Source organism: Triticum aestivum, chromosome 3B (genome assembly GCF_018294505.1).
Source record: "Triticum aestivum cultivar Chinese Spring chromosome 3B, IWGSC CS RefSeq v2.1, whole genome shotgun sequence".
NCBI classification, from domain to species: Eukaryota; Viridiplantae; Streptophyta; class Magnoliopsida; order Poales; family Poaceae; genus Triticum; species Triticum aestivum.
Genome location: NC_057801.1, coordinates 547,301,840 through 547,315,414, shown reverse-complemented (window position 1 = coordinate 547,315,414; position 13,575 = coordinate 547,301,840).

Here is a 13,575-nt window from a genome sequence, read left to right as displayed (position 1 = left end):
CGTTCATACACCGTGGGCGCCAATCATGGGCGGTAAAACACCCTCTCCTCGCCTGAAATAGTTGTCAGCAAATATTTGGGAGATGCAAGATTACCGTCCTATCCCCAACCGACGCGATGTCCGAAATTTTAAACGGGGGATAAGTTCGTAACTTTCCCCCATTTCAGAGAAGCGCATCCTAAAGTTTGAGATCCCCCTCCCCCCATTTCCCTATTCATACACCGGCGGCGGCATGACAACCTCCGCACTGCGGCCAACCTCCTCCGTCCGCCACCCCATCCTCCACCTTGCTGGAGCCGCTACCCCTACACCGTCGTCCACTCCAAGCGATGGACGTCTCTCATCCACGGCGTTGGACCAGGATCCTTTCATCGCCTCCTCTCGCTTCATCGGTGTCGTCGTCCACCTCGTCGTTGCCGCTCCTACGACCACCTCGTCCACGACAACAGGATATATCCCCCGACCCGGCCGTCTGCCATCTAAAGTCTTCTTCCCCGCCACCGATAGCCATCACACCTGCACACCCTTAACGTATCAGCATAGGCCTACACGGCGTCGCAAGAGAGGTGGTACTCTTCCATATGTGCTTAAGTTATTGATCTCACCCGCAAAATAGATCATAATTTGTTTACTGTACTTTTCTTGTCCGTACCAAATTGTAATGGCTAGTTGAAAGCAAACATTGGTTGTGAAATAGCTTTGTCCGGTTTGCACCTTCAGATCCGCCATGGCACGGGCACTATACTCGTAAAGCTTATGGTTTCCCCCTTTATATTCACTACCATCATCGTAGGTGCTTCGTGTCGTGCTAGCACTGCTCCTCAAGACCTCAACCCAAAGCTTACGTGTTGAAATATGAATCTGATATGATGCTCATATCACTAAAACAGAGATCGTTTAATTGGTCACCTAATGTTCCTATATTCGTTTCGAAAAGCATGTGCGCCACCCACTGGTCCAGCTAGTTCCACTTTCCTGATTTTTCTCTTGATGCTTAGGGTTTTCCCCTTTTATCTACTATACTATGATCTGCGTAGGTGCTTTCTATCGTACTAGCATTACTCCACCCTTCAAGCTAAACAACACAACACTCAGAATTCGAAAGCTTAGTTGTTCAAATATGGTTGTGATATGATACCGATATTAGTTAACCGACACATTTAATTGGTTAGCTAAAGGTTCCACTTGAGTTTCCAAATGCATGTTGCGACATATAGAGAGACAGCATAATTGCATTTCTTTGTCACTTGTTGACCATACTTTCTTGTCCATACCAAATATTAGTTGTTGTTTCAAAGCAAACATAGGTTGCTAACTACCCTTTACGCGGTTTGCAGCTTCAGATCTGCCATCCCACTGCCACGGTCAACACTGTACTCATCATGCTTATGTTTTCCCCATTTTATGATGACCACAGTCAGCCTACGTGGTTCGTGTCATAATAGCACTGCTCCACCCATCGAGGTAAACAAGCTTAGTTGTACAAATTCATATCTGATATTATTGTTGATATTAGTAAAACTAAGAGATGTTTAATTGGTTGGCTAAATGTTCCTACTTTAGTTTCGAAATGCATGTGAGCCACATATGGAGAGATCGGAAAGAATAGTATTTCTCTGTGCGCTCTGGTTCATCATGGGTGGCCAACCGACACTGTATTGAAAGACTTGTAATATCTTCAATCTGCTTGCTCTTCTGCTCTTCTTTAAGATGATACTCTTATCTTGCGGTCGACTGATCAGGTAGAGTTGTTCTCCCTTAGTATATTTCGCATCTGTTAGGTCAGGTCGACTTGTTCTTCTTTACTATATGTTAAAGCTGTTCTTCTCCCTTAGTATATTTCGCATATGTCAGGTCAGGTCAGTGTCATCACTTCTGGAGCTCTCATATTTTGAGTAGTAGGCCACATTATATTAATGCACACAACAAATTACAGCATGCATGGCATCTTTTAAAAGAATTGCAGAGATAGCACAAAGGGGTTTACAGGGAGGCAGTATTGGATTGGAATCACTTCTGCATTACAAAGAAAATCTCACTTGTTTTTATGTTTTCAGGCATGTCAGATATTGAACATTATCAAAATGAATATGAGAATGGGCGCACGAGAGGAATATTGCAGAACAGTCCACTGGCTAACAAACTTGGCATGGTGGAGGATGGCCTATCTTATTCACCCATCAAGGTGCTTGCTCTACCTTTGCAAAGTTGTATTGGTCGCACATATTTTGCATCTGACCTCTTTCATTACTTCTACTTTGTTACACCATCTGCTTAGTTTAAGCATCATATATGAGTATATGCCATACCAATCCATTTTCTGTACCTTTTCCTTGTGTCGTCACACTATGTTTTTCCAGTCAAATGTTGTTCTTTCATAATAGATGTCCAAAAGGAAGAGGGTGAGTGCAGATCCTCAAGGAGTACAAACTAGGTATTTGGAAAAGGTAGTGATACCTGTTAAATCAGATAGATCAGCAGCCACACAAAACACAGGCCCAACTGTACCACACTTTACCCTACTCCAGTGGCCAAACCCCTATTAGAACTGCTGGGAGCCTAGCGTCAGGTACTGTCTATGATATCAATTCGAAATTTCAACTCCTAAATTTCTGCTTGTGCCTTACCTTCTCTCTTGTATGAAAACTAATTTTAGATGAATCTCCTTGCTCAAAGGATCATATGATCTCAAAACAATAATGGGCTCTGCATTGCTCTTGTCAGTACCTCTCTCCCTTTTGCCTTGTAAGGCTGTACTTAATTAATTGCTATTTGATTATGTATCATCAGTCTGCACCTGAGCTTCATTATCCTCTATTTCTTCCAATATTATTTGATCTATATTTACTCTTTGCAAAATGTAGAATAATGGCAACGCTTATAAAGAATTTTCTTTGGGGAATTTATTGAATTATCCTTCCATCAACATGGAGAAGGGCTTTGTCCAGCCCGTGTTAACATGTAATGTAAGTTCATCCTTCTCAAGCCTTCAAACTTTGTTCTAGTATAGATTTGGATAGGCATCATTCCCTCCACTGCTGTTTGCTTTGCTGTTTACATCTGATTGGATGTTTGCAACAACTACCGGTTTCAAATTGTAGTTGTAAAAACATGTTCCTTATGCAGAGCAGATCCATTTATTTGCTTATATAATTGTGAAACCTATTACATGTCTCCTTGTTTCTCTTTCAGAGTCGTATCTCTTACGCCAGGCAGAACTTTAGGGAAGATAGTGAGCCAAACCATCTTGAGGACAGCGAGATGACCCCAAGGTCCTGTCTTGATGAAGACAGTGAGTAGAAGCTACTTGATACGCCTCCAACGTATCTATAATTTTTGATTGCTCCATGCTACTTTATCTACTGTTTTAGGCAATATTGGGCTTTATTATCCACTTTTATATTATTTTTGGGACTAACCTATTAACCGAAGGCCCAGCCCAGATTTGTTGTTTTATGCCTATTTCAGTGTTTCGAGGAAAAGGAATATCAGACGGAGTCAAAATGGAACGAAATCAACTGGAGAAGTTAATTTTGGAAGGAAACCCACCTGATAGACTTGGGGTGCACGTCAGGGGAGTCCAGGGTTGCCCACGAGGGTGCCCCCCCCAAGGCGCGCCCCCTGCCTCGTGAGCACCCCGGAGGTCCACCGACATACTTCTTTCACCCATATATACCTACGTACCCAAAAACTTCCAGAACAGAAGATAGATCAGGAGTTCCGCCGCCGCAAGCCTCTGTAGCCACCAAAAACCTCTCGGGAGCCCGTTCTGGCACCCTGCCGGAGGGGGAACCCATCACCGGTGGCCATCTTCATCATCCCGGCGCTATCCATGACGAGGAGGGAGTAGTTCACCCTCGGGGCTGAGGGTATGTACCAGTAGCTATGTGTTTGATCTCTCTCTCTCTCTCTCGTGTTCTCTCTCATGTTCCCTCTATGGCACGATCTTGATGTATCCCGAGCTTTGCTATTGTAGTTGGATCTTATGATGTTTCTCCCCCTCTACTCTCTTGTGATGAATTGAGTTTCCCCTTTGAAGTTATCTTATCGGATTGAGTCTTTTATGAGAACACTTGATGTATGTCTTGGTGATCAACTTGCGGGTTTCGTGACATTGGGAACCTATGCATAGGGGTTGGCACACGTTCTTGATTCTCCGGTAGTAGCTTTGGGGCACTCTTTGAAGTACTTTTATGTTGGTTGGGTGAATCTGAGATTGTGTGACGCATATCGTATAATCATGCCCACGGATACTTGAGGTGACAATGGAGTATCTAGGTGACATTAGGGTTTTGGTTGATTTGTGTCTTAAGGTGTTATTCTAGTACGAACTCTTTTATAGATCGATCCGAAAGAATAACTTTGCGGTGGTTTCGTACCCTACCATAATCTCTATGTTTGTTCTCCGCTATTAGTGGCTTTGGAGTGACTCTTTGTTGCATGTCGAGGGCTTGTTATATGATCTATATATGTTATTATTGTTGAGAGAACTTGCACTAGTGAAAGTATGAACCCTAGGCCTTGTTTCCTATCATTGCAATATTGTTTACGCTCACTTTTATCGCTTGTTATATTGCTGTTTTTATTATTTCAGATTACAAATACCTATATCTAGTATCTATTTTGCACTTGTATCACCATCTCTTCGCCGAACTAGTGCACCTATACAATTTACCATTGTATTGGGTGTGTTCGGGACACAAGAGACTCTTTGTTATTTGGTTGCAAGGTTGTTTGAGAGAGACCATCTTCATCCTACGCCTCCTACGGATTGATAAACCTTAGGTCATCCACTTGAGGGAAATTTGCTACTGTCCTACAAACCTGTGCACTTGCAGGCCCAACAACGTCTACAAGAAGAAGATTGTGTAGTACACATCAAGCTCTTTTCTGGCGCCGTTGCCGGGGAGGTTAGCGCTTGAAGGTATATCTTTAGATCTTGCAATCGAATCTTTTTGTTTCTTGTTTTATCACTAGTTTAGTTTATAAAAGAAAACTACAAAAAAATGGAGTTGAGTTTGTCTCATACGCTTCATCTTTTTAATATCTTTCGTGAGTATGATGGAAAGGAAAATTGTGCTCAAATGCTAGAAGAAGAATTACATAGAATTCTTGGCATAAAATATGTGAATGATGAGCATGATTGCAATGTTGTTAGTATGAATTCCTTGAATATCCATGATACTAATGATATGCAAAGCCACAAGCTTGGGGAAGCTATGTTTGATGGAGATGATATTTTTTGTCCCCCAAGCTTTGATGAGCAAAATTACTATGATGAAAGCATGCCTCCTATCTATGATGATTATTGTGATGACACGTATGTTGGGTAACGTAGCAAAAATTCAAAATTTTCCTACGAGTCACCAAGATCTATCTATGGAGAGAGTAGCAACGTGGGGAAGGAGAGTGCATCTACATACCCTTGTAGATCGCTAAGCAGAAGCGTTCAAGAGAATGGGGTTGAAGGAGTCGTACTCGTCGTGATCCAGATCACCGGAGATCCTAGTGCCGAACGGACGGCACCTCCACTTTCAACACACGTACAACCCGGTGACGTCTCCCATGCCTTGATCCAGCAAGGAGAGAGGGAGAGGTTGAGGAAGACTCCGTCCATCAGCAGCACAACGGCGTGGTGGTGATGGAGGAGCGTGGCAATCCTGCAGGGCTTCGCCAAGCACCGCGGGAGAGGAGGAGTACTTGGGAGAGGGGAAGGGCTGCAACAGAACTTGGGGTGCGGCTGCCCTCCCACCCCCCACATATATATAGGGGCAAGGGAGAGGGGGACCGGTCCCCTCAGATCCAATCTGAGGAGGGGGCGGCGGCCAGGGGGGTTGCCTTGCCCCCCAAGGCAAGGGGGCGCCCCCTTTTAGGGTTTCCCCCAAGCCCTAGGCGCCTTGGGCCCTGGTGGGGGGGGGCGCACCAGCCCACCTGGGGCTGGTCCCCTACCACACTTGGCCCATGCAGCCCTCTGGGGCTGGTGGCCCCACCTGGTGGACCCCCGGGACCCTCCCGGTGGTCCCGGTACGTTACCGATAACACCCGAAACTTTTCTGGTGACCAAAACAGGACTTCCCATATATAAATCTTTACCTCCGGACCATTCCGGAACTCCTCATGACATCCGGGATATCATCTGGGACTCTGAACAACATTCGGTAACCACATACAAATTTCCTTTATAACCCTAGCGTCATCGAACCTTAAGTGTGTAGACCCTACGGGTTCGGGAAATATGCAGACATGACCGAGACGTTCTCCGGTCAATAACCAACAGCGGGATCTAGATACCCATGTTGGCTCCCACATGTTCCACGATGATCTCATCGGATGAACCACGATGTCAAGGACTCAATCAATCTCGTATACAATTCCCTTTGTCCAGCGGTATTATACTTTCCCGAGATTCGATCATCGGTATGCCGATACCTTGTTCAATCTCGTTACCGGCAAGTCTCTTTACTCGTTCCGTGACACATCATCCCGTGATCAACCCCTTGGTCACATTGTGCACATTATGATGATGTCCTACCGAGTGGGTCCAGAGATACCTCTCCGTTACACGGAGTGACAAATCCCAGTCTCGATTCGTGCCAACCCAACAGACACTTTCGGAGATACCCGTAGTGCACCTTTATAGCCACCCAGTTATGTTGTGACGTTTGATACACCCAAAGCATTCCTACGGTATCCGGGAGTTGCACAATCTCATGGTCCAAGGAAATGATACTTGACATTAGAAAAGGTCTAGCATATGAACTACACGATCTTTGTGCTAGGCTTAGGATTGGGTCTTGTCCATCACATCATTCTCCTAATGATGTGATCCCATTATCAACGACATCCAATGTCCATGGTCAGGAAACCGTAACCATCTATTGATCAACGAGCTAGTCAACTAGAGGCTTACTAGGGACATGGTGTTGTCTATGTACCCACACATGTATCTGAGTTTCCTATCAATACAATTATAGCATGGATAATAAACGATTATCATGAACAAGGAAATATAATAATAATAACTAATTTATTATTGCCTCTAGGGCATATTTCCAACAGTCTCCCACTTGCACTAGAGTCAATAATCTAGTTCACATCGCCATGTGATTAACATTGACAGGTCACATCGCCATGTGACCAACATCCAAAGAGTTTACTAGTGTCACTAAACTAGTTCACATCACCATGTGATTAAGACTCAATGAGTTCTGGGGTTTGGTCATGTTTTGCTTGTGAGAGAGGTTTTAGTCAACGGGTCTGCAACATTCAGATCCGTATGTATTTTAGCAATTCTCTATGTCATATTGTAAATGTTGCTTCCATGATCCACTTTGAGCTATTCCAAATGGTTGCTCCACTATACGTATCCGGTTTGCTACTCAGAGTCATCCGGATAGGTGTTAAAGCTTGCATCGACGTAACCCTTTACGTCGAACTCTTTATCACCTCCCTAATCGAGAAACATGTCCTTTATTTACTCCAAGGACAATTTTGACCGCTGTCCAATGATCCCCATTCCTGGATCATTCGTGTACCCCTTGACAGACTCATGGAAAGGCACACTTCCGGTGCGGTACACAGCATAGCATACTATAGAGCCTACGTCTGAAGCATAGGGGACGACCTTCGTCCTTTGTCTCTCTTCTGCCGTGGTCGACCTTTAACTCTTAACTTCATACCTTACAACTCAGGCAAGAACTCCTTCTTGACTGATCCATCTTGAACACCTTCAAGATCATGTCAAGGTATGTGCTCATTTGAAAGTACTATTAAGCGTTTTGATCTATCCTTATAGATCTTGATGCTCAATGTTCAAGTAGCTCAATCCAGGTTTTCCATTGAAAAGCACCTTTCAAACAACCCTATATGCTTTCCAGAAATTCTACATCATTTCTGATCAACAATATGTCAACAATATATACTTATCAAAAATGCTATAGTGCTCCCACTCACTTCTTTGGAAATACAAGTTTCTCATAAACTTTGTATAAACCCAAAATCTTTGATCATCTCATCAAAGCGTACATTCCAACTCCGAGATGCTTACTCCAGTCCTTAGAAGGATTGTTGGAGCTTTGCATACCTTTTAGCATCCTTAGGATCGAAAAAACCTTTCTGATTGTATCGCATACAACCTTTCCTTACAAAAACTGGTAAGGAAACTCGTTTTGACATCCATCTGCCAGATTTCATAAATGCAGCTAATGCTAACATGATTCCGACGGACTTAAGCATCGCTCAGTCAACTTCCTTGAACTTGTGAAAAATTCTTCGCCACAAGTCGAGCTTCATAGATGGTGACATTACCGTCCAAGTCCGTCTTCTTCTTAAAGATCCATTTATCTCAATGGCTTGCCGATCATCGGGCAAGTCCACCAAAGTACATGATTTGTTTTGATACATGGATCCTATCTCAGATTTCATGGCTTCTAACCATTTGTCAGAATATGGGCCCACCATTGCTTCTCCATAGCTCGTAGATTCATTGTTGTCTAGCAACATGACCTTCAAGACAGGATTACTGTACCACTCTGAAGTAGTAGGCATCCTTGTCACCCTACGAGGTATGGTGGTGACTTGATCCGAATCTTCATGATCACTATCATAAGCTTCTACTTCAATTGCTGTAGGTGCCACAGGAACAACTTCCTGTGCCCTGCTACACACTAGTTGAAGTGATGGTTCAACAACCTCATCAAGTATCCACCATCCTCCCACTCAATTCTTTCGAGAGAAACTTTTCCTCGAGAAAGGACCCGTTTCCAGAAACAAACACTTTTGCTTCCGGGTCTGAATTAGGAGGTATACCCAACTGTTTTGGGTGTCCTATGAAGATGCATTTTATCCGCTTTGGGTTCAAGCTTATCAGCCTGAAACTTTTCACATAAGCATCGTAGCCCCAAACTTTTTAAGAAACGACAACTTAGGTTTCTCTAAACCATAGTTCAGACAGTGTCATCTCAACGGAATTATGTGGTGCCCTATTAAAGTGAGTGCGGTTGTCTCTAATGCCTAACCCATGAACGATAGTGGTAATTCGATAAGAGACATCATGGTATGCACCATATCCAATAGGGTGCAACTATGATGTTCGGACACACCATCACGCTATGGTGTTCCAGGCGGTATTAATTGTGAAACAATTTCCACAATGTCTTAATTGCGTGCCAAAGCTCGTAACTCAGATACTCATCTCTATGACCATATCATAGACATTTTATCCTCTTGTCACAATGATCTTCAACTTCACTCTGAAATTACTTGAACCATTCAATAATTCAGACTTGTGTTTCATCAAGTAAATATACTCAACATCTACTCGAATCATCTGTGAAGTAAGATCATAACAATATTCACTGCATGCCTCAGCACTCATTGGACTGCACACATCAAAATGTGTTACTTCCAACAAGTTGCTATCTTGTTCCATCTTACTGAAAACGAGGCTCTTCAGTTATCTTGCCCATGTGGTATGATTTGCATATCTCAAGTGATTCAAAATCAAGTAAGTCCAAACGATCCATCTGCATGGAGTTTCTTCATGCGTATACACCAATAGACATGGTTCGCATGTCTCAAACTTTTCAAAAACGAGTGAGTCCAAAGATCCATCAACATGGAGCTTCTTCATGCGTTTTACACCAATATGACTTACATGGCAGTGCCACAAGTAAGTGGTACTATCATTACTATTTTATATCTTTTGGCATGAAAATGTGTATCACTACGATCGAGATTCAATAAACCATTCCTTTAGGTGCAAGACCATTGAAGGTATTATTCAAATAAATAGAGTAACCATTATTCTCCTTAAATGAATAACCGTATTGCAATAGACATAATCCAATCATGTCTATGCTCAACGCAAACACCAAATAACAATTATTTAGGTTTAACACCAATCTCGATGGTAGAGGGAGCGTGCGATGCTTGATCACATCAACCTTGGAAACACTTCCAACACATATCGTCAGCTCACCTTCAGCTAGTCTCCGTTTATTCCGTAGCTTTTATTTCGAGTTACTAACACTTAGCAACCGAACCGGTATCTAATACCCTGGTGCTACTAGGAGTACTAGTAAAGTACACATTAACATAATATATATCCAATATACTTTTATCGACCTTGCCAGCCTTCTCATCTGTCAAGTATCTAGGGTAATTCTGCTCCAGTGGTTGTTCCCCTTATCACAGAAGCACTTAGTCTCGGGTTTGGCTTCAACCTTGGGTTTCTTCACTGGAGCAGCAACTGATTTGCATATCATGAAGTATCCCTTCTTGCCCTTGCCCTTCTTAAAACTAGTGGTTTCACTAACCATCAACAATTGATGCTCCTTCTTCATTTCTACTTTCGCGGTGTCGAACATTGCGAATATTTCAAGGATCATCATATCTATCACTAATTTGTTATAGTTCATCATGAAGCTCTAGCAGCTTGGTGGAAATGACTTTGGAGAAACATCACTATCTCATCTGGAAGATCAACTCCCACTCGATTCAAGTGATTGTTGTATTCAGACAATCTGAGCACAAGCTCAACGATTGAGCTTTTCTCCCTTAGTTTGCAGGCTAAGAAAATCGTCGGAGGTCTTATACCTCTTGACGTGGGTGTCGGTGTCAAAACCGGCGGATCTCGGGTAGGGGGTCCCGAACTGTGCGTCTAGGCGGATGGTAACAGGAGACAAGGGACAAGATGTTTTACCCAGGTTCGGGCCCTCTTGATGGAGGTAAAACCCTACGTCCTGCTTGATTGATATTGATGATGTGGGTATTACAAGAGTAGATCCACCACGAGATCAAGGAGGCTAAACCCTAGAAGCTAGCCTATGGTATGATTGTTGTTCGTCCTACGGACTAAAGCCATCCGGTTTATATAGACACCGGAGAGGGCTAGGGTTACATAGAGTCGGTTACAATGGTAGGAGATCTACATATGTGTATCGCCAACTTGCCTTCCACGCCAAGGAAAGTCCCATCCGGACATGGGACGAAGTCTTCAATCTTGTATCTTCATAGTCTTGGAGTCCGGCCGATGATGATAGTTCGGCTATCCGGACACCCCCTAATCCAGGACTCCCTCAGTAGCCCCCGAACCAGGCTTCAATGACGACGAGTCCATCGCGTATGTTCTCTTTGGCGTTTGCAAGGCGGGTTCTCCTCCATGTTCCATGTGTTACCGAATAGTGTCCGGTTTCTTCATAAATGTTGCGCTCCTTGGCTTCCACGTCCAATAATGGCCCTCTTCCACGTGTTGTATGAATGCGAAAAGCCAGGGTATTTTTATGTTTTACCCCCCTAGCTGCGCGAATAAGCCGCCTATAAGAGAGGCATGGATCCAGATCCAAATCACACCATCCTCCTTTCGCAAGTATTCATTGAAGCGCATCTGACAAGAATCCATTCCAACATGGATAGTCGACGCGGCTCCTCTTCCCGCGCTCCCAGTCCTCAGCCAGGAGATTGGAGGAGATGCTCAGTCCCACATAGCAAGTTAGTGACGCTCCAAGCCGAGGGATACCTTCCTCCAGCCTTTATGGTTCCGGTTCGAGCCAGACTGGCCACCTACAAGGGTGGGAAGCAGGCGGAGAGCGTCCCCAATCCCTCCAAAGGAGAGCGGGTATGCTTTGTCCCCTACTTAATAAGGGGACTCGGATTTCCCATACATCCGTTTCTCCGGGGGCTCCTGGAGTTCTACGGACTCCAACTTCACCACCTCACACATGCCTCCATTTTGCACATCGCGGGCTTTGTAGCTGTTTGCGAGCTGTTCTCGGGCATTGAACCCCATTTTGCGCTGTGGAAGAGACTGTTTTGCCTCATACCCCGTTCTCACGAGGGGTCGATATATCAAGTGGGCGGAGCCGAAATATGGTGCATCGCCGGGACCGGATATCTATCCGGAACCCCAAAGAAGGCGTCCGAAGACTGGCCTTCGGAGTGGTTCTATATGGAAGACGCCCCGCTGCCGGATCCAGTTCGGATCGGCCTCCCGGAGTTTAGCAGCACTCCTCTGAAGAAACGCCTGAGTTGGCGCCCGCGGAGCCCTCAACGGGAAGATGATAGGAGCGTCCACTATCTGATGGGCCGGATACGGTTATTGGCCCATTCCGGATTAACCATGATTGGAGTCATGGCCATATGCATTATGCGAGGGGTGCAGCCGCTCCAATATAGGGGCCACCCCATGTGGGATTTCAACGGGGAGAATGACGCCACCCGTCATGGCCGCAAGGGGCCGGGATCGGCCGCCAATCTGGTGAAGATCCTGTCCGGCTTGTACAAGGGGGAGAAGGAGGACTTCCTCCGCACGAGTCCATTGAATGGATTCTCCATGAATAATCCTCGGAGCTGGGTAAGCAGACGTTTATATATCTGATCCATGCTTTCAAAGATAAGTGTCTTACTTTATGATTTCGACGCAGGAACTGCGCCGGGATGTGGAGGGCATAGAAAGCCCGACTCCACAACCCGAGGATCCGGGAAGATCCCTTGATGCGGCCGCCGGAGAGGATCCGGACATAACGGTGGAACTGATTGACGGGGTGTTCCACCAGCTCAGCATAGACAATGCTCTAGTCGCCATTACGGCTGACTACCCCGGTTTATCCCCGGCTTCCCGGTGAGTATGACCGAAGTCCTGACACCGTTACCTGTTTAATGCTTATTTCTGACCACCGTATACCAACGGTGCTTCGCAGGAGGTGCCTTTACGGCGGGAAGCCGAGCCCGCGGAGACCGAGCAACCAAGGTCAGTGCGGCCCAGCAGGCGGAAGAGGAGTGCGGCGCGAATCGAAACGTCGCCGCAAAGGTATGGCGCACCATTGTCCTTTAAGGGAAAGACTCCTGGGAGGTATATTAATGCTCGCGATTCTTCCAGGAGAAAGAGCGCTCGCCGGACTGAGTCCGGAGAGGTTGCCAACCAAGCCTCCGCCAGCCAAGCTCCAACGCCTGGTCCGGAGAGGGAGGCGAGCGCAAGGAGCGAGCCGGATGCTCCTCCAACGGAGGATGCCGACAGGTTGTCCGCCACCAGGTCTGAGGTGGAGAGCGCCATGAATCACAGGCGCCGTCGGACAGTTCTTCGTGACGCGTGTTTCTCCCTAGAGGCGTTGAATGCCTTTAATGCGGGAGACGCGCACCTCCGTGCTGCTCAAGATGGTTTAACTAGAGCCACGGAGCAGTATGTAAAATACATATGGGTGAGGAATTTTAATAGTTATATATGCCAGTAGCCCCCGAGACTTAAAATAGTTAAACTAACTGATTTAAGGATCATTTGTTATGCAGGATCTAACAGAGAAGAATACCCACCTGTCCCAGGAGCTTCAAGAATGCAAGGCCCAACTTGAGGCCGCACTAGCCGCTGCCGGGGGAGCCACAGAGACCCCCTATGGTAATTCATATTTCGAAAAGAGAAATAGTTTATGAAGTGCGGCGTGTGTATAGTCTGACAATAATATTGCAGAGGGTGCCGGACTAGATCTGGACAAGCAACATCTGCTGCGCCAGCTAAAGGCCGGCGAGAAGGTGCTTATGAGGGTGCAGCAGGAGAGGAACAAACTCCAAGATGCCAACACC